At 47.9% G+C, this 20579-nt stretch overlaps 1 long non-coding RNA gene across 1 annotated transcript; it reads right to left on the reverse strand.

Annotated features, from left to right (window-relative positions):
- Window positions 1-1620: 1620 nt before the first annotated feature.
- LOC133356777 (uncharacterized) lies at window positions 1621-18703 on the reverse strand. The gene is made up of 8 exons (XR_009756892.1): window positions 18412-18703; window positions 13790-13869; window positions 12854-13067; window positions 10645-10745; window positions 8802-8961; window positions 6646-6696; window positions 5784-5903; window positions 1621-3531 (listed from the first exon to the last, which is right to left on the reverse strand). It is a non-coding gene; the product is annotated as an uncharacterized LOC133356777 (long non-coding RNA).
- Between the last annotated feature and the right edge of the window lie 1876 nt (window positions 18704-20579).

The raw sequence follows: 20579 nt of genomic DNA on the forward strand, positions 1-20579 counted from the left end.
GGACACACAGAGACACCTGGAGACACGGGGACACACAGAGACATGTGGAGACACGGGGACAGAGACATGTGGAGACACGGGGACAGAGACACGTGGAGACACGGGGACACGCAGAGACACGTGGAGACACGGGGACACACAGAGACACGTGGAGACACGGGGACACACAGAGACATGTGGAGACACGGGGACAGAGACATGTGGAGACACGGGGACACGCAGAGACACGTGGAGACACGGGGACACGCAGAGACACGTGGAGACACGGGGACACACAGAGACACATGGAGACACGGGGACACGCACACACACAGAGACGCGTGGAGACACGGGGACACGCAGAGACATGTGGAGACACGGGGACACACAGAGACACAGAGACGCGTGGAGACACGGGGACACGCACAGAGACACGTGGAGACACGGGGACACACAGAGACACATGAAGACACGGGGACACGCAAACACACAGAGACACGGGGACACGCAGAAACACGGGGACACAGAGACACGTGGAGACACGGGGACACACAGAGGCACGTAAAGACACTGGGACACACAGACACACGGGGACACGCACACACAGAGACACGGGGACACGCATCGGACACATTTTAATCGTATTGTGTCATAAAAAAAATCACATCGCAGCAAACTCTACGGGTGGCACGGAAGCTCCTGGCTGGTGTCACCCACGTCACGACGTTTAAATTGTACCAGGCGAGTTAGAAAATTCGAGAGATTGAATTGAATAATCCGAGTCAATGTAACTATCGACGCCGGATACGCTGGCGCGCCGATTCTCCCCGACTCGTTCTCATCTCGATTCTGCAATGGCACATTCGTATTTACGTTGAACCTCTTTCACACCGTACGTAGGCCAACCGTGCTAATCGCGAGTCACTGGAACAACGCTTTCTTGAGTGCACGGTCCTTGAATTCAGGTGCGCGTGTCAAGAGGCAGGCGGGAGTGCCTGCGAAGTTGTGTTAAGGGGCCGTCCATAAATGACGTCACGCACCTGGGGGAAGGGGTGGTCAGACATTTGTGACGATGTGTGACGAGGGGGGGGGGGGGTTGAGAAATGTGACGTCACATCAAAATGCGCAATTTTAAATAAATATAGACAACACGTTCTACTTAATTAAATAGACTTTTTAATAAATGTTTTCTCCTACAACATCAGAGTGCAGTGCCACATTAAATACGCACTACAATGAGAATAGTTTAAAGCGATTTGAAGCACGTTTTATATTTTTTTTGGGGGGGAGAGGGGCAGAGCTTTGTGACGTCATATTTGAGGGGGGTCAAAAATCGTCCAAAATCGCGTGACGTCATTTATGGACGGCCCCTAAGTCGTCGTGGCGAGAGGCCGTGAAGACGTGGCCGACTCGGGTGGAGCGACTCTTTGTTGGACAACTCCACCGATATTCGAGTTCGGGGTTTGCAGCATCGAGTGCAGAGTTTCCCAAACTCCACGTTAACCGATGTTCTCCTCTCATTCAAATCAACTCGTTCCACGCTGCACGCGTCCGATGATTGTTAATCAGTCTAACGTGATGCGCCGTTTGTGCGAACAGCGCCGATTAAAATAAAGAACGAGGTCTCGGTGTGTGCGTGTGTCTACCAGAGGTCGCAACCGGGTACCCGATACCCGTACCCTACCCGATACCCGGCTACCCGTACCCGGCCGGGTACGGGTACCCGTTTGCGACCCTGGTGCGGCCGGGTATGGGTACGGGTAAACCGTGAGTCACTGGTGAGTAACTGTTTGTCACTCATTTCCCAACCTCTTGTCTCTTCTCACAATTCAAATTCCTAGAATCAACCCACCCGCGCCTGCAAAATGGCTTCAACCCAGAGGTCGCAATCAGGTACCCGATACCCGTACCCTACCCGTACCCAGCCGGGTACGGGTAGGGTACAGGTACGGCCGGGTACGGGTACCCGTTTGCGATCCTGGTGCGGCCTGGTACGGGTAAGGAATCAAAACCGGGTTGCGACCTCTGGTGTCTACACGTGGTCCGCGCGTGGGTGAGCACGTGGTCCGCGCGTGGGTGTGCACGTGGTCCGCGCGTGGGTGAGCACGTGGTCCGCGCGTGGGTGAGCACGTGGTCCGCGCGTGGGTGAGCACGTGGTCCGCGCGTGGGTGTGCACGTGGTCCCACGTGACGTGGACAGCGTCGTTTGTTTGGCGCGTCACGTGGGACGTGTTAAACAATCGTCGGGCTCGTGCAGCGTGGAACGAGATCGACGTTTACACGTAAATCGACAACGTCGTTCAGACGACCTCACTCATCAACACACAGACTTTAAGCAACTCCTGTAAGATATTGGATACGTTGGTTTTTATTACAAACAAAAGCGAATTTCAGTGATAAGCATAGGTGAACACAACCCTCAAATTAATTCAATAACAAAAGATACAAAATGTTAAGCTTTATAGGGATTCGTTTCTGTAGTTAGGTTCCATTGTCGCAAGCATATAATTCAGACGGATTCATGTAACTTTGGTACCGATGATGTGGATATACATTTGCATTCGTGTCGGTTGGCAACTTTAGATAGTATTAAAGCCATAAAAGAGATTGTGGTAGGTACATACGATGGTTCAATGGGGTCCCAAAAATTCGGCAGCAGTGTCCGTTACAAAACCATTGCAGTGTAAAAAATAACATGGCAGCAAAAGACCTAAGAATTATGAAGTCATCGTGAAAATGCAGAGATCTTTTAACGTCACGTGTACACCGTAGTCAACACGTGACAGTGACTTCCTCCTCAAGCGTTGAGGCAGAGAGAGGTGATCTACTTCGAAGTTTAAGCAAAGTCGGCATTTTCAAGATGCAGGTGCCGCAACATTGTTTTGCGTCTCAATGAAACCCCGCATTTATTCAATAGCGATGTCACTCTAGCTGCACTATTGCTACAAGATTATAGCAAGCGGCGTGAGAGCCAGTGGAAGAACCAATGCGGGAATACATAGAGGAAGCAGCATGCAATGATAGGACGACGTCGAGACTGCGTCTCTCCAGAGAGCCTAGGTGTGTGGGGTTGTAGTCCGAGTATCAGGATTCTCAGTCCGGTTCCTGCATGTTGTAGGCTGTTTGTGGTGCAAGGTGATCATGGTGCAGCGTGTAGGGTGTTCATGGTGCAGCGTGTAGGGTGTTCATGGTGTAGTGTGTAGGGTGTTCATGGTGCAGTGTGTAGGGTGTTCATGGTGTAGTGTGTAGGGTGTTCATGGTGCAGTGTGTAGGGTGTTCATGGTGCAGCGTATAGGGTGTTCATGGTGTAGTGTGTAGGGTGTTCATGGTGCATTGGCCCGTGAAGCAACTTTCACGCTGCGACACACTGCGGTACAACGGAGGTATAAAAATACACAAATTTTCGATAGCAAAATACTAATATGTGTGTGGTGGTCACGTGGTGACTGCATACGTGACCTGTGTGCTGCATAACTATGGTGTGTGTGTGTGTTTACTTCAATGCTGTATAAACCAGTGCCATTTTCAACTCGTGCGTGCGTTCCATCATTCCCTGCAAAATAGAACACGCATCCCGTTACATTCAATACCTCACAGCTCAACGTTATATCTCTCTTCAAAGTCGCTTCAGCAGCCTATTGTTGTCTTTGGGCTTGAAGGTGATGTTCTCAATTGAGCAGAGATTGCTTGGCTAGATGTTTGGGGCCGGACCTTTTGCATCTTGGAGACGGCCTTTCTGTGCGAAAGTCTCACAGAATACTTCTGTTTCATCCCATGCTCACTTTGCCCTCTTCTTCACTTCCAAAACGAATGCGATTCGTTCCTCTTCCCCAGTTTCCCCGTCCCCCACTCAGCCCCGTCTGTCCTCAGCCCCCGACCAGCTCCCCACTCCGCCTGCCCTCAGCGACTCCCCCCCCCCCCCCCGTGAGTGTGGAGGAACTTCTCTCTGTTACCATCTACAAAGTCCATCTCTCCACCTCACCCCTTGACCCTATCCCTGCTTCCCTTCTTACTTCTGTCCTTCCCTCCTTACTCTCCCTTTTCAATTCTTCTCTATCCTCCGGTGCTTTGAAATTCGGCCATCATCACCCCTCTCGTTAATAGACCATCCCTCGATGCCAACCGCATCTCCAACTATCGTCCCGTTTGCCTGCTTCCTTTTGAAAATATTACTGGGGGCCTCACAGGACCTATAGCCCAGGGGTCTACAACATCTTAATCCGGTCCTGCCTACAGCTCGCAAGCCAGAGAGCTTGGTGGCCAGCTGAGTCTGTTGTTTGGCTACCTGGCTAGTCTTCATGATGGACATTGAGGTCTCCCACCAGCATGATGGAATATGCATCAAACTCTGTCATTTTTGACAGAGTTTCAGTGTTCAGGTCGTCAAATATGTCATTGTTTGCACTGGGTGGTCTGTACACAGCTCCGATGAGTAGCTTCTGGGAACGTAAGGGCACTCTGTGAGTCACATAAATTCCATGTCTGTTGGATCTCATTGGTAGTCATGATGGATGGCAATTCCTTGTAGGAAGTACACTGCAGTGCCCCCTCCAGATGAAGCAGCTCTATCTCTTCAACAGCACGTGGTGTAACTGGTTATTGCAATGCAGTCCACTCCGTCTTGAACAGTTGGGTCCAGGAATATTTACACCACGATGGCAATTGTGGGCTCCTTCTCCTTGCACAAGTAAGCGAGTTCTCTGATGTTGGATCTCAGGCTACGGATGTTGACCTCTATGATTCGCAGTTCCTTGTCTCGTAGTCATTTCTATTTTGATCCGTCCCTTCGAGGCCTGGCTTTGTTTCTTATCGTAATTGAGTTGGGTTCAAGGGTCGCTGGCCCTTGACCACAGGCACATTGAGCTGCGTGGTGGAGGTATAACGCTACACATGACCTGAGCTGAAAGCATCCTAAAACTCGTAACAGATTGTGCTCAGGCATGAGCTACACGGTAAAGGGTGGGGTGGACAGCTGTTGTGTTATACTCCATTCTTCTTTCGTATGTCATTGTTGGAGATGGCAACAGATTACAAATTGGTGTCGAGATTTTATATTCATTAAAGATTTATATTCATTCGACTGCTTCAGGAGGAGCCAAGTCGATTTGTTTCAGATCACCGTTATACCCCCAATAATGAAGTTACGTAAACTACCCTGATTAAACTACCCTAAAAAAACAAATTATAACTGCGTTACATTTTTTTTCATGTTCCAGTAATGTGAATGATTTTGTATGACTGGTATTTAGAGAGAGAAGTGAATGCGTTTCGTCACCACGTGTGGTGGCGCTGGGTGGTGTCGAGTGGTCCACGGGCCGATGAGGTTTGACAAACACCGCCCTAAGCTCATGAATTGTCGGTCTCAAATTGAGGCACCTGTTTTAATCCTCCGTACCCGTTATGTTTGAGCTGCCACCGTGGATGTATCAGTACGTGCACCAGGCTTAGCTGTCATCCCACCCAGGACGTCATCTGAACTTTACATTTCACACTGCCATCAATTATTGACATCCACACTGTGCCTTTATGCACACGGAATGCATAATTATATTGCGAAATGGTTTGTGTGATCGTGAGTTTGTTAACTTTTCAAATTAATGGTGGTGGGTCAAAAGAGTAAAAGAATGTATTCATTTGGAACATTCTGTTATTGTATCTCTGTGACGTAGGATCACAATTGTATATTGAAATGTTGTTTCGTCTTCTCAGAGTATATAAAAATGTAATCTGGACACTTGGAAATGCATATCAAGACACATTTATGGACACACATACCGAGCAGCACAGTCGGTAATCTTTGCTGACCTTGCAATGCAGGAGTTGCTGCAGCCAACTAACCCGACTGGACTAGAATGTAGAGGAAGATGATGAAGGGAGTAATGCAGCCAGGGTGGAGCTTAAGAGCACTGCATGCCACTTCAGGGCCTGTGATTACACAACCATAATTCAGAAACATATATATATGGTTTGCATAGTACATTGAGAGTGCAAATACTGCTATCGAATGATTCCTGCGGAGGCCTACCTTGGCCAAGAGTTGATACTTTAATGACAATTGCTAAGTTGGCTTGACAGCCCAAAAATATCGTCCTTGGCCCTTTACAGCATCAGGAGAATGGTACTGGCAGTCCCTGCCTTACGAAGGGGTTCCGTTCCTGAGACTCATTCATCAGTGAAACGGTTCGAAATTCGGAACACAACAATGCACTGTATTTAAATGTTCATATGGAAGCATTGCTAAAGTCATGAATAAAAAATAGTGCACATTTGCATAGAATACTGTGATAAATATGTAATCTATATAGAGACCTGAATCTGTAAGTATGTCTCAAGAACCTCCAGGGCACTTCCTGGAGGTTTTTGACTGCAAGGTAACGTTCGACCCTGAGAACGAAACAGGAGGAGGATCCTTCACAAATCTGGCTGTCGCCTGATGATGCCAGTTGTCATTACTGGCGTAACGTCACGTTACTCAAATTGTAAATGTTGTGGATTTGCTCTCCAACACACCGGTGTGCTGTACCCGTAACGAATTGGCATGTTCGGTTTACATGACAAACCATACTCATTGGCTGTGTCGGGTGGTGGCAGGTTTAACGACACACTTATATTTATGCGATCTAACCCAAAAATACCTCGACTACGAATCGGTTTTATTTTCTCTTACCGCAACCGCTGTTTTTTTTGTTAGAAGTGGTGGGATCAGGTGCCGCCACATCTGCACACACACACACACAGAAGCACACACGCACGCACACACACACCAACGACAAAGATCCCCTGTGTAGCCTTAACAGACTGTCGGGGCAAGTGCTGTTATCGAGCACCTATGAAGGCCGGCACGGCACACGAGGGGGTGGGTGGCCAAAATCACGCCCGGCCGCCTTTGCCTCACCAAACGCGATGTTTACACACCGCACCAGATAGTACTCATTTGAGGCTGAGTCGACCTAGGGGAGGCCCAGGACCCATTCAAATAATAGTCACTGTGGTTGGTTGTGAGTGGGCATTGAACTCGAGTCACTGGTTTGGTAATGCAGCGCGCTAATCGTTGCACTACCGCTCCACACACGCACACACGGGGACACGTGTGCACGCACACAAACACGCGCGCACATGCACACATTCACTGTCACAACAACCGCCATTCGCCACTAAGTGGCGGTGACGTCACCACGACGCTTGTGCCAGGCCAAGTGCACCTTGAGGCCACGTGAAGTGTCGAACGCCCGCTGGCAGGAGGTCACGGGGCAGACCCAGGTGCCACGGGTCGACTGACCGAGATGACCGAGATGACTGGCTGATGCACCACCTGTGCCCCCTACTGTACCAACTTGCTGTGCTTTAGCCACCCGGCGCTCCGCTCGTTGTTGTGAGCGTCGCTCCTCCGCCCTCCGTTGTTGTTGGAGGGCGACTGCCTCCAACTGCCCAGTAGCGTCCTTCACGAGCTTCCTCCACTGAGGCCGATCTTGACACCGCTAGTACCAGTCATCGGCAAGTCCACTCAGCTCCACGTCCTCCTGTACCACATCAATCAATCTCTTCTCTAGCCCGTGCCGCGCCCGTTTAGCCCCCTCGATCCGGCCGAACAAAAGCTGTTTAGGCATGCGGTGGCTGGGCATGCGGGCTACATGACCCAGCCAACGCAGCCTTGCCTGCCGGAGGAGCTCACTGATGGGACTTTGCCCAGATCTTTCAAGGACTTGTGAGCTCCTCACACATTCCAGCCTGGTTAAACCCAGGATGGATCGTAGGCAGGCCAGCCTAAATGTTTCCAACCGGCGAAGATGTCACACACACTTTCACACACACACACTTTCACACATACACACACACACTCACTTTCACACACACACTTACACACATTTTCACACACACACTCACTTTCACACACACACTTTTACACACACACTCACTTTCACACACACACAAGTGTACGTGCGCACACACACATTACATCTCACGGATAATCATTCTGCTGAACAAAATAGTTCCGCTGTTCGGTTCACAAGTGTGAGTGAGTTTTCGTTCGCAAGTTGATAGTAAAAAAATTAACTAACCGAAGCTCGTTCGTAAGTGCGGATGTTCTTAAGTCAGACGTTCGTAATTCGATGACTGCCAGTAGGTATCCGTGCCCCCACACACAGAGCTGCGAGCCCAGTGTTTATAGACGCAATTGGTCTACTTGAGGCTCATCTGCCTTGAACAATGCATCTCACGATGATGCTGTGGGTACCATTAGTCTTCGAGGTGCCTATCTGCCTGCGGTATTCAGATAATTACCCAGGGTCCTGCTGCCCTGTTTTGGCTGCCATTGGTTTGCGTGATGCTCAATCCGCCTTCAGGTCTAGCTTAGCACCACGCCAGAATATTAAGCACAATATCGTGCAGCTAAATTACATTACATGAATTGATGGCGTTTCTAGATAAACCTTCGCCACTCTGCTACAGTTTGGTTCACTCCCTTCGCTCCCTCTCTTTTGTGGCCCCATTAGGCGACAACACGGAGCGTACGTACACGTGCACGTGACTTTACATGTGTGGCTTCATTATTCATCGAATGCTGGACACCTGCAATACTGAAAATGCTCTCCCCTCCGCCCTGTTTCGTCTGGCTTGGAGACAGACTTCTTGACTGCACCCACGTTGTGAATGGGGGAGACACAGATGGCTGCTGGGACGTAATGCTGACTCCATCGTGGTTTCACTACTGCAGTTGTTTGCTAACGGTGCTCGCTGCTCAAGACTATGGAGCCGATAAAGGGATGTGTTTGGTGATGTGTGATATCGTGGGAATGGTGGAGATGTGCTTTAATACCATACCTGTTGGGCACACCAAATTCCATCCGCAAATATACATATCTGGATTCTTGTAAGTCATGTTTAGCTTGGTTGGATTTTCTTCATTGTCACAATATCTGGTCACGGATGGTTGTAACATAACATTGCACAATAATTGTAGTTTCAAACGTGACAATGCAACCTGCAAAATAAAATGTTAGGAACGTTACTCACAATTGTGCAATGATGAAAAAGCGTTGGCACTTTGTGAATGCGGATAACCTCATGCATTGATAATAAAACAAAATCAATTGGGGTAAGATTAATAATAAATAAACACTGCGCGACAAAGTAAACATTGAGTAGTAATTTTCCTGATTAAAATTAACATTTCGGGAACACAAATGAATAGATTACAATTATATTTAACTTTTATATTTAACTTTTATATTTAACTTAAATAGCAAAATCAAAGCAAGTGTGCACAACCCATGAACAAGTATGCATGTATACTGAACTTCTTTCGCACCGTACATAGCCAACCGTGCTAATCGGAGGTGCAGAACCCTTTTGAGTGAGCACGACTGAGATCACACAGTATGCTGCTGTAGCACTGCAACAATGAAACGTAAATGTTTTTAAACAGCCTGGACTATAATGCTTGTCCACACACTCAGCATCCAACACAAACATTCATGAATTCCAGTCAAAGACTCCGTTTGTGAAGTGAAATGCAAAGGTGCAAAAATTCAGTGATGAGCATAGCGGCACCAATTTGAGGTCGCAATTTGTACACTGATATCGATTGTCTAATTACAGAGCCCTGCCTCCCGGTTGGGGTCACAGTGGGGTAAACACCCACCAGCCACTTCTTACATAGATCCCCCGGGGCTGCCATTAACTGCCAGGCTGCGTAATGCCATTGTAGGGGTTCTCCCCTAAATGTAAGTTCTGGCCAAAATACAAAAACACATTCCATGTTAACAGAGGCCTTGAATTCATGGATTCCACTATAAAACGTTCAGACTGTGGGAACTTCCACAGGGGCATATATTTGCCCATTTCATGATGATAATAATTTACTCTTCGCTCCACGGATGGCACCCAGTCCTAAAGCAGAAGTGGCGGTGCAGCGAAGCCACCAAAGCGCCCTGTGTAGTTATACTGCGACTGTGCATGTGTCTGTACAGCTGCATTCACAATGCAGAAGCTGCGTCAATGGGGTTCAAGCGGGGAACAATCTGTCCGCGCATTTCTGCCGGAGCAGACCATATTTTACGAGCTCAAAGCAGGAAACAGATTTATCTTAGATGGTCTTGGTGTGTGGGGTTGCACCGCGAATCGTGTGGAATGACCTCACCTCCCCTCCCCCCATGCCGAATTGTGTGGGTGTTCTTCCGTGCCTTTGCATGCAGAAATGCAGAACATGGATTTTTCATGCAGAAATGCAGAACATGGATTTTTCATGCAGAAATGCAGAACATGGATTTCCAAGCAATGTCCGCTTTTCTCGTGCAGCAGACATCGCAGCTTATTCTGCTGTGGGGAATTCAACCGAGTGGAGGGAATGTTGCCTTCTCCGGGTTTTGGATGAATTGGGAGAACTAATCCACTGATATTTTCACAAACCCAGCAGCCACTTGTCAGCTTAATCGTCGCTTCTCCCGTCTCAAATTCAATTACAGCTTTCTACCGCTCATATGGCCCACGGAGGAACGATTAAACGGTGTCGTTTTTTTGATCAGCTTGAAAAAACGAGTGCTGCAGTTGTAATAGTTTAGACTCTTGTCTTGGTGTGGTTGTGGATTGAAGAAGGATGAGAGGCATTTGATATTGAGAAGCATTGATTGAAAATGTATTGCCATCCATACAGTTCGGTACTCACGTAAAAATCCCACGACATTTCTTCTTCACCGTGGCACACGTGCAAGTGGTAGTCACAGTGCACATCGCGTGGATTACTCATCAGCGGTGTTGTGGAGAGCACTGGAGATTTTAAAAAAATTGCAAAGTACCACATTGAATGCAACTTCCGTGTTTTTTTGCCTTCAAATTATTTTTGACAAGTTCCTTCAATTGTTTTTTTTATAGCAGTACATGTTTGCACTGCAGCACCCGATGACCAGTACCAAATCGAGCAGAACTTGCCACGTTAGAGGTCCCAGCGAGACGAGCCCAACTCGACTCGTCAGTTGCCCAACGAAGGCTGCGGCATGCATGATTCCCACCCTGGTTAAGGGCGGTAAGGTGACGTGATGTTAACTACCTCCCCTGCTATACAGGAGGTCGTGGGTTCAATCTCGACCCTGATGCCTGCTGTATATTTGGAGCTTGCATGTCTCTCTCTCCGTGAGCACGTGGATTTTTCTCCGAGTCCTCCTGTTTTTCCTTCCACATTTAGAAACGTGCGTTTAGAGAATTTGGCTGCTATAGAATGTCCACGTGATTAATCCACTTAGTTCAGCTCTCATTTGTGGCCAGGTCGCTCATGGAAAATAGCTGTGTAACTCAGTGGACCTTACCTGGTAAGAAAATATAATATTTTTTCTTAATAATTTGTACCATGCAGCAGACATAATGATTGAAGGGCTCAGTTAGACCTTCGCTAGGCTGATGGTGTGTCATACTCTGAGGTTTTTTCGGTAAAGTCACGTAGGTAAAAAATAAAATTAATAAAAGTAATAATAGAAATAAATAATAAAATATATATTATTACTTTTATTCATTTTTAATTTTATTTTTTACCTACGTGACTTTGCCGAAAAAACCTAAGAGTATGAATCCTTGCAGTCACGAAAGCTTAAAATCTAGAATTAATGGTGTGTCACTACCCCGCATATTGTATCCAATCCATATTAAGTTGCAATTTTTTTAATCTGCAGAACATCCTTACATTTCACAACAACAACAAACCCGCAACACATTCGCCAATGCCACTGTGTGGCCTTAAAAGGAAAACGTAGAATAGTCACTGTTTCAAGCAATGGCCCTTCCTCATGGTACATTTCTTGAAACATCGCCGTTATCTATGTTTTCCTTTTAGTTAAGGCCACGGTGTCATTGATGAATGTGTTGAGTTTTGCTTGTGCACCACTGCCAATGCAGTGGTAAGGCTCACTGAGCTCCACAGCTATTTTTCATGAGCGACCTGGCCATAAATGATAGCTCAACGAAGTGGCTTATCGCTTGAAAATGTATATCAGCTAAATACTCTGAAAGATTGTTTCTAAATGTGGAAGGAAAACCCGGAGGACTCGGAGAAAAATCCACGCGACCGCGGTGAGAACACGCAAACTCCAAATAAACAGGCATCAGGGTCGGAATCGAACAAACGACCTCCTGCATACCAGGCGAGGCAGTTAACATCTCACCACCGTGAAGCTTTTGACTGGGCCGAAACCTTCAACTAAACTACACTTCATACACACGGTGTAATCACTTGCATCAGTGCTGGTGAGGTGCTGAAACGAGGTTTATCTGCTACATTTGTAGTTCTGCTTGTACAGCCACCACTGCAATTGTACGCGTCGTGACAGTTACTGCAATATCCGACCATGTGCTCACCGAGGGCTGCATTGGTTTCCGATTGCCGAACGAATAACATTTTAAGGTTACACTCATTACACACAAAGTGCTTGCCATGAATGAACCGCAATACCTTGCTGGTCTCATTAACCATCACGCAAACTCAGGTCATCCTTGCAGCAGCTTTTGGCTAAACATCAAACAAAGATGACTATTGAATCGCGCACTTTCAGATGCACTTCTGCGGCCGTCTGGAACGCTCTTCTTTCCGATATTACGAAGCCACTGGAGCTATGCACTTTAAATCTAAATAAAAAATATTTTCTTGAGAACTGCTTTTTGTGTTTAGTTTGTTGTCCTTCCCCCGCACCTCCGATTAGCTCGGTTGTCTACGTACGGTGCGAAGGAAGTTCAATATACATATACATACGTAAAATAATGCATAGAATCCACCCCTTTTAAAGGTCTGTACTTTTAACGTGATGGGTTGTGATTTGATGGCAATGATAAAAGGTGCCAGTGACAAGCGACAATCTTGTGAACTTAAAATGCCATTTAAATTGACTTACCAAACATATCTGCATAATTCAGTTCAGAATCTTCTAATCGTTTGCCACAATCCAATTTATATTTTAAATAGTCCAGGCTCTCTGGATTTTGTTCCATTTTAATAAGTGAGTTTCCATGTGCAGCACCAGGGTTGCATGTCATCTGAACATCCTTGATAATTTGTGTGATTTGACTTCCACGACAAAGGATTGATGGATTCACAGGGATGCCAATCTGAAAGAAGGAGACATACAGACACACAGTTTACTACTTTTACAGATGCGCATTTGTGCATTTTGAGAGTGCACTACTGAGATCACATTTAATTTTAAATGTAAAGTTCTCCGTTGTGGAGAGTTGATCGAGATATCTTACTTGCTCTCTGCACTCGTGGTGAGCATGCAAACAAAACATGATCTGATAATATATTCATTGTCTCAAACAATAATGTAACTATAATGTTACATGCATTGCCATTTGATGTTATCTGGTGTGCCACTGGTGGTGAGACGAGGCCATAAAGAAGGCTGCTGCTGTCTCTGTTCAAAGACAATGCACAGATTATAATTATATAAATATTATAATTATAATCAGAGCGTGTTTGTTTACATGTTCACCACAAGCACTGCGTGTGCTTAGTACGAACTTGGTTCCTTGCAAAAGGTTTCTATTTGGTGTTTGAAAATCTCAACACAACTCCTGTTTTATTGCCAGAAAAGGGCAAAACCTGTTCTTATTTTTGTCACACCGTCTCGTGCTGTTCATCGCATGAGACAGTGAAGTGGTGCTCAGTCGGTGTTAGTGGCCGAGGTTCGTGGCGGCGCTCTGCTATCATCCCTGTCGCTCTGGTCCCCCCTCCAGCCCCGTACCGCTCCCGTTCCGTTGTGATGTGCACCGATGCCCACTTTATTGAGGGACGATACTGACACGTGAAATAAACATCGATCGATGCTTACCGTTGCCTTGAAAACTTCTTGTTCGCCGAACCATATGTCCAAGGCGCATGCATACTTACTGCTGGGAACTTGAGCAAACGCTGTGAAACAAAACACCGCACACGTTTTCCGTTGGTATCAAGCGAAGGGAACAACAACAAAAAACACGTGTTTCTCCTTTGTTAAATAAACTGTCAGGCCTCTTGACGTTTGGTGACGGGGCGGCAAGAACACGCGGAGGTCTCTCTGAGTGAGGAGAGGTATCGCAGCAGTGGCCGCTTGCACGAGAAGCGACGGCAGAGGGGACTTTGGAGCGAGTTAGCAATCCCATCAGATGGTTGGGCAGAATGGGTGAATTGGGTTCCATCAGCTGATTTGGCAGCATGGGGGAGTTGGGTTCCATCACGTGGTTGGGCAGCATGGGGGAGTTGGGTCCATCAGATGGTTGGGCAGCATGGGGAGTTGGGTCCATCAGATGGTTGGGCAGCATGGGGGAGTTGGGTCCATCAGATGGTTGGGCAGCATGAGGAGTTGGGTTCCATCACGTGGTTGGGCAGCATGGGGGAGTTGGGTTCCATCAGCTGGTTGGGCAGCATGGGAGAGTTGGGTCAATCAGATGGTTGGGCAGCATGGGGAGTTGGGTTCCATCACGTGGTTGGGCAGCATGGGGGAGTTGGGTTCCATCAGATGGTTGGGCAGCATTGGAGAGTTGGGTCCCATCAGCTGATTTGGCAGCATGGGGGAGTTGGGTTCCATCAGCTGGTTGGGCAGCATTGGAGAGTTGGGTCCCATCAGCTGATTTGGCAGCATGGGGGAGTTGGGTTCCATCAGATGGTTGGGCAGGATGGGGGAGTTGGGTTCCATCACGTGGTTGGGCAGCATGGGGAAGTTGGGTTCCATCAGCTGGTTGGGCAGCATGGGGGAGTTGGGTTCCATCACGTGGTTGGGCAAGATGGGGGAGTTGGGTTCCATCACGTGGTTGGGCAGCATGGGGAAGTTGGGTTCCATCAGCTGGTTGGGCAGCATGGGGGAGTTGGGTTCCATCACGTGGTTGGGCAGGATGGGGGAGTTGGGTTCCATCACGTGGTTGGGCAGCATGGGGAAGTTGGGTTCCATCAGCTGGTTGGGCAGCATGGGGGAGTTGGGTTCCATCACGTGGTTGGGCAAGATGGGGGAGTTGGGTTCCATCAGATGGTTGGGCAGCATGAGGGAGTTGGGTTCCATCAGATGGTTGGGCAGCATGGGGGAGTTGGGTTCCATCACGTGGTTGGGCAGCATGGGGAGTTGGGTTCCCTCACGTGGTTGGGCAGCATGGGGGAGTTGGGTTCCATCACGTGGTTGGGCAGCATGGGGCAGTTGGGTTCCATCAGATGGTTGGGCAGCATGGGGGAGTTGGGTTCCATCACGTGGTTGGGCAGCATGGGGGAGTTGGGTTCCATCAGATGGTTGGGCAGCATGGGGGAGTTGGGTTCCATCACGTGGTTGGGCAGCATGGGGAGTTGGGTTCCCTCACGTGGTTGGGCAGCATGGGGGAGTTGGGTTCCATCACGTGGTTGGGCAGCATGGGGCAGTTGGGTTCCATCAGATGGTTGGGCAGCATGGGGGAGTTGGGTTCCATCACGTGGTTGGGCAGCATGGGGGAGTTGGGTTCCATCAGATGGTTGGGCAGCATGGGGGAGTTGGGTTCCATCACGTGGTTGGGCAGCATGGGGGAGTTGGGTTCCATCAGATGGTTGGGCAGCATGGGGGAGTTGGGTTCCATCACGTGGTTGGGCAGCATGGGGGAGTTGGGTTCCATCAGATGGTTGGGCAGCATGGGGGAGTTGGGTTCCATCAGATGGTTGGGCAGCATGGGGGAGTTGGGTTCCATCAGATGGTTGGGCAGCATGGGGGAGTTGGGTTCCATCAGATGGTTGGGCAGCATGGGGGAGTTGGGTTCCATCACGTGGTTGGGCAGCATGGGGGAGTTGGGTTCCATCAGATGGTTGGGCAGCATGGGGCAGTTGGGTTCCATCACGTGGTTGGGCAGCATGGGGGAGTTGGGTTCCATCAGATGGTTGGGCAGCATGGGGGAGTTGGGTTCCATCAGATGGTTGGGCAGCATGGGGGAGTTGGGTTCCATCAGATGGTTGGGCAGCATTGGGGAGTTGGGTTCCATCAGCTGGTTAGGCAGCATGGGGGAGTTGGGTTCCATCAGCTGATTTGGCAGCATGGGGGAGTTGGGTTCCATCACGTGGTTGGGCAGCATAATACCATCTACGGGGAGGAATTGCACCTATCTGTTAGAGTTTTTAACAGACAACGAGACAAGAAGTCAGCTTCTCGAGACGCTGGCCTTCCTCAAGAGATGCCGCGATAACAAGGTAATAATTTTTGCCTCGCTTGATACAGTAAATCTAGCTGTGACGGTCCCACCTGATGACGGAGACTTGTGTTGTCTCCGAAACGTCGTGATTTATTATTTAATTTCAATAATTTTTATTTTATTATTTATTTTTACCTACGTGACTTTACTGGAAAAAACTAAGAGTATTAATCCTTGCAGTCACGAAAGCTTCAAATCTAGAACAGCATTGGAGAGGTGGGTCCATCACGTGGTTGGGCAGCATTTCAAAGAAGAAGAGTAGGAGCCATTGTAGTTTGTTTTCGTCTTTGACCAAACAAGTTCGGACAGCCGTACCACACGCCCAGCTACTTGTACACAAACACAGCAGCGGGTATACGGCAGACGACAACACAACACACAATCTGACTTGAACAAAATATGTGATAGAATAAAACTGCGTTTATTTAGGTTATTTCCCCCCTTTAGTTATTCTTCAACAATACAGTTCGACTGTTGTACATTTAGTCGTCACCAAGACACCTATTCCATGCCACATTTAATACATCATCTTTACGTTTAATGATGTTTAAGATTCACGTTTTTTTGTGTGTAACGGCTATCCGCAAGAGGGACGCCAAAAAGCAGCATGCAGCTCCAGAGCCGCGACGTTGGCCGACCCCTGGGTGAGATTCACAAAGCTGTCAACCCTTCCCAGTGCCCCCTACCTTGTTACATACCAGTCCAGACCGTAGTGGTCACCCCGTGCCCCTTATACATCTCAACGTGCATCCTACAAAATCCCAGCACGATGGGAGAAGCTAAGAATCGAATAATTTTTTCCAAGGCGACTCGGTTGACCTACGACCGATAAGATATCAGAGGCCGCCACACATTTGAAACCATTGTTGGGTTTGTGACAGCACCACGAAGACGACGATGGTGATGATTATGATGCGGGGGATTGTTTTCACTGTTTGTGAATTATCATGGAGGGGGGGGGGGCACGTGAGGGGCCGCACTGGAGGCCACCAGAGGCCGGAAATTGGCCCCGCGGGACCTTGCAATAAAGCCACGCGAAGCCACCCCGTTTTGGCGGATCGAGTCTCGGCCGATGGGGGGGGGGGGGGGGGCATCGTGACCCCGACACGGGCAGCGAATTTGTCTTTGGGATGAGCGAACGTGTTTCGCAGGACGTGTGTGGTCCCTCGGCTGAGGAGGATGAAAGGGAGAGAAAGTGAGGCAGGCCCTAAAGTCTCTGACGCATTCGAGCAGTCGTTCTTAACCTTGACTGCAGCCTTGCACCCATTTGGTTCTCAATCGCAAACATGTTTTTAAATAATGTTTATACGGTAAATACATGAGGTTTGATGAAACAAAGTAAGTTGTAACTTGCGTGCCCGTATTTTTATTTGTGTTTAGATGATTTACCTTCTACAAAAAAATCTGCCCATGTCTCGCACCCCCACAAAGGGCATCTCGTACCCCAGGGTAAGATCCACTCGATTAGAGGGTTTTGAGGACAAGGGGGGCGAGAGGCATTCAAACGGCAAAGCGTAGCTACTTTATTTATCGGCACGAACACATGTGTTGTGTGCGTGCCGATCGCCGGACTGATTTAAGAGCCTTTGTTTCTGCTGCTTTTGACGGATCGGCCCGTGACCGCCAGATAATGTTGGAAACCGCCGGATAATGAATCGATGATGATCAACTGTGTAGTCAACGGCTAGAGGAGGATGAGGAGGAGGATGAGGTAGGGGGATGTCAGCGAGATTCTCGGACGCATTGGAGGATTGTGGAGACAACAGGGGGCGAGAGGCATTCAAAAAGCAAAGCAACAAATCAAACAAAATCAACTTCACTTCTTCACGACGAAACAAGTTTAATTAAAACAACACCGACGTAGCAATGTACTAATTAGCGAGCTTACTAAGAATGCGTACAACTTGTGAAGAAATAAAAAAAAACAATAATCGAGAAATAAAATTACTCATCAATGCAAACTTCTTGTAAGCAAATTTCGATTTAAAGCTTTCGTGACTGCAGGGATTCATCTTCTTGGTTCTTTCGGTAAAGTCACGTATTTTATTATGTTTTATTTTTATTATTTTATTACTTCCCTTCTACGTGATTCTTGTAAGCAAATAAGCCTCGCGCTATGGCCACCTCTTGCATAAAAGTATTTCCAGGGCAAGGAGCGCCCGGACAGGATTGTGGTGGTTGGTAGCCCCTGGGGAAGTCTCTAGAGTTGAACGCAGACTCTACCTCTCTCCCCGGGCTGGTGTTCATCTCCCCGTGTGCGAACGCGGTCCTCACTCACCTGGAGCAATTGCAGGCAACAGCAGCAGAAGCAGCGGCAGCCACGGGGTGTTGCTGCAGAGCGCCGTGTTCGCAAGGCTCGACATGGCTTTCAGCAAAGTTTGGAGAGTGAAGTGCGCGTGGACGCTGAACCTCGTTCGCACCGTGCGTAACCAATCGTGCTAATCGGGAGGTGCCGGGGGGAAGGACAACAAACTAAACACACACACAGAAACTGTTCTAAAGAAATTAGTTTTCAGTTCTGAAGAACTGGCACCGCAACTTCGTGTGGAGGACAACTGAGAAACCGAGAGGAAAAATGCAGCAAATCACAGCTGTGAACTGGGACTCAATGCGTTCATCCTTACCGCCCCCGTGCGTTGAGAATGTTTTGCATGCTCACGAAGCTTCCCATATGTCGTCACGCTCCTTCCTAGAAGTGAAGTCCCACGAACAGGAGGTGGATATTGTTTTTTTTTGGGGGGGGGGTGGGGAATTTTTTAGAGGGAAATTTTTTGGGAAGGAAATTTTTTAGAGGGAATTTTTTTGGGGAGAAATTTTTTTTGGGGCAGATTTTCTTTTTTAAATCTCCGACCCCGGGGGAGGGTGATTTTTAAAAGCGAGGTGCTTTGGGATTGTGGCTTTCGCGAGGCGTGGGATTCGACTCAAGGATCTCTCTATTGTATTCGCGGAGTTGGCAAGAGGGCCTTATTGTCCAATTAGGCACAGTCGGCACTGTGCCTAGGGCCTACGGAAACTCAATTTTCACGATGTTTCTGTCGTTGTTTCTTGAAGAAAATTTTAACAAGGATAGGCACAGTGTATAAATAAAGAGACGGACTCATGTCAATTGTTTATTTCATAAGTTTAGAGAAAACTGAACACCGGAGCTGAACTTATCTAGATTTTTTTTCATTGCAAACTTAGCAATCCACAACACAAACCACACGAATACACAACATGAAACACATGCCTTGCCAACACAAACCACACGAATACACAACATAAATACATGCCTTGCCAACACAAACCACACGAATATACAACATGAAACACATGCCTTGCCAACACAAACCACACGAATACACAACATGAAACACATGCCTTGCCAACACAAAGCACACGAATACACAACATGAAATACATGCCTTGCCAACACAAACCACACGAATACACAACATGAAAAATGCCTTGCCAACACAAAGCACACGAATACACAACATGAAACATGCCTTGCCAACACCGCGTAATTGAAAAGCTGCCATGCCTGAAAGGTTTAACCCCACCGTACTTAGCAAAACAGGATATAAAAAATAATCATAAATCCTTGAATCTAGACAATGCATAGAATCTAGACCGGCAAATAATTCACAGGTCTAGATACCCCAAATATATTGATTGTACTGTTGTCATTGTTCTACCTCGTCTGCGTTTTAGCAGCCGTAGCAGGCGACACGGAGGCTTTTACAATTAGTGCATGGGTCTTCAGAGTAAGAGTTACAGGCGCTCAGCTGCAATTACAAACCACTCATTAAAAATGCATGCGGTATGGGCCACTGGCCATCGGGCAGCTTTTCGACGCTTGAGACAGAATATATTTGACACCACGCGGCTGCATAAGACAAGGGTAATTCACCCAAAATATGGGATTATACAATACGCAGTGAGGTTTATAATCAATAAAACGCACTTTTGCTATATTCAGGAATAAACGTATCTGAAACGATGACACGATCAAAGCTACCAAGTTTCAGAAATGCTGTCAGTGTTCCAAAGCGATCATGAAAGTCGTGAATGGGTTACGGTTTTATATTTGATGGTCTCGTGGTCTTACTCCTGATATTGGCAAAGGACAGGGAGTAGGTTTGACAGCAACTAAAACAATGTTTTATTTTACCAGTTAAGGCCCACTGAGAAACATATAAAATAGCTCTTTTTCAGTAGCAACCTGGCCACAAATGATAGCTCAACAAAGTGACTTGTGGCGTGGAAATGCAGAGCAGCCAAACAGTCTGCAGGCACGTCTCTAGATGTGGAGGGGAAAAGCCAGGCCACAACTGGGAGAGAGACGTGCACACTTACAAATATATACAGGCGCCAGGGTCGGGAATTGGGGTCGGACCCACGTGCACCTGGGTTTCTGGCGATGCTTATCGCATCTCGCCACCGTGGCCGATGATCTGCACATGG

Source organism: Lethenteron reissneri, chromosome 55 (assembly GCF_015708825.2).
Source record: "Lethenteron reissneri isolate LAM-NWPU_2019-01 chromosome 55, ASM1570882v1, whole genome shotgun sequence".
In the NCBI taxonomy this organism is placed as follows: Eukaryota; Metazoa; Chordata; class Hyperoartia; order Petromyzontiformes; family Petromyzontidae; genus Lethenteron; species Lethenteron reissneri.